Source organism: Camelina sativa, chromosome 6 (assembly GCF_000633955.1).
Source record: "Camelina sativa cultivar DH55 chromosome 6, Cs, whole genome shotgun sequence".
Taxonomy (NCBI): Eukaryota; Viridiplantae; Streptophyta; class Magnoliopsida; order Brassicales; family Brassicaceae; genus Camelina; species Camelina sativa.
Window position 1 is genome coordinate 9,650,949 of NC_025690.1, and position 2,433 is coordinate 9,653,381.

Consider the following 2,433-nt stretch of genomic DNA (forward strand, 5'->3'; position numbering starts at 1 on the left):
CCTTATCTCTCCCAATCTACCACCAAATAATCACATCCTTCTCCACACCCATGAAGTAGATGGATCTCCTTTTTCCTCCTCTTATTCCCAAGCACAAGATCTCTTTCTCTAGCATCCTTGACGAACCACGAGAGCTGCTCCCCCTCAAGCCCACTTCTCAATCTTCTCTTCTCCCTCACACCGAGAACTCCTCCCTTTTCCCGTCTATCCCTATACCATCCCCTTTCTCCTCCCTTCAAAAGAGAACCCAAAGCTCTCTTCTCTTCTCCTAGGGGATGAGACGGCTCAGGAAAGAATCCTTAACACGAAGAGGACGTTCTCCTTTTACATAAGAGGCTTAGGGTTCCTCCAAACCACGCTAAACCGCACAACAACTAGAGAACAAACCGGATGACCCGACCACTTGTGACACGACTAATATTAATGATGTTAAAAAATAGTAAATGAGGATTTAACTCGTATAATACGAACCATTGGATTAATGATATTATAAACTATTATTAATATCAATTCAAATATCTCTCGTCATAGGGAAAAAGGTTTATGTCAAATGTCATTGGTCTTAAGATCATTTATGATATAAATTAAATCCAAAACTAAAAATAGTTTTAAAAATAATTATTAGTTTTCAAATTAAAAATCATTTTCTCTCTCTTATTACACTACAAAAAAAAAAAAATTATTGACATTTATTTTCGAAACATAAAACTTTCTTCACAAATTTGTGACATTTTATATACGATATTATGAAATAAAATTTTGTCACAAATTCATACTATTTTCATCAACATATTATGACAGAAAAAAATAATGACCAAAATTTGTCACAATTAGTGACAAATATGCTACGATAATATTAATCGTTATAATTATGACTATAGTTTAACCAATAGGTTGTTGAAAATTAGTTATGAACTTCTAAATGTAATACCACGGCCGTTACCGCTTAGTGCATTCCATGTCCATTCCCAGTTTATGGGCCCACCTTCCTTAATGGGCCTCACGTCTTCTCACTAGGCTCGTGGGTCCATCCATATCTGACGGCCAGTTTGCTACGTCAGGGAAGTTTTAAAGACTTTTTACCGTCCCTACAAATCACCATATGATCTTTTCCTGTGTTTTGTCCTCACTCACACAACTCCGATAGTCACTTCTCGGAAAGTCACCCATCATGAGACTACTCCAGCATAGGTGGTGTTCTCTCCGGAGGTTGACCGAAAATATAAGTGTACTTTGTAGACATAGGTGTCGAGATCAATTCTTTTAAACCTCTCTATAAACAATGGTGTCCAATTCACCCCACTAACAGATCGCATTGTCCTCATTGAGCACCAAGATCGTCACCCCCGACGATATGAGCCCACTTGGCTCCAAACTCATCTGGATTCGGCTCTGATACCACTTGTAACGTCCCAACCATCACCTTGCTTAGTGGGCCCCATGTCCATTTCTGACCCATAAACCCACCTTGCTTAATGGGCCCCACGTCCACACAATAGGCCCATGAGGCCATCCATATATGATGATCGGTTTGCTACATCTGTAGGGGTTTAAAGAATTGTTTACCGTCCCTACAAATCACCGCATGATCTTTCCATGTCTTTTGTCCTCACTCGCACAGTTCTGACAATCACTTCCTGGAAGATCACCCATTCTTAACTGTGGTGTTCTCCCAAGATCTTTGACCGAAAAGATATGTGTACATTCGAAACATAGGTGGTGTAATTCCCTTCCTCGTGGCCTAAAATTCCCGCGAGATGGCGAAGGATGACTATCAAAGGAAATTCAATCAAGGCGAAGGAATTAATTTTTGGAGCTGAACAAAAGAATTCTTAGATGAATATAGACCTGTTGTTCGAAGAAAAACTGGGAACAAACAGAGAAATCGGATTTGGTACGGTGGTGAAGTTTGTGGCCAGTGCCTGGACGCGATCGCTAACGTACCATGCCTTCTGCGTCCATTAGCTAGTAGGCAGGCAGCTCAATCAACCCCAATTGATAAGAACAAAAGTGGATAAACGTGAACGAAAGGAGATAAGCTCGACCAAGCTTATCCGCCATGTGGCGCCGCCCGGAGGGTGATTGGTGCCCGGATATATGTCGCCGCCGAACATGCATTGCCGCCACCTCAAGGGTATAAATGTCATTCTCTCGACATGAGGCCAAGGTGAGTTCAGGTTATGTGTGTTGCATGTGGTTGCATGTTGTTCAAAGAACGCATGTTAACCAGCTTGCTAGTTTAGTTGTTTGATGTGAACTAGAACTGAATAGGGATTTACTTATGCAATAGGCTACTTGTAAATCTATTCATTTATTTGTTATAAGTTAGATTTGATTGAGGTTAGGTAATTATATTTGGTATAATATTATAATTATTGAATTGTTGTATTGTTGTTATGCTTGCATTGTTGTGTGATTGTTTGTTGATATAGC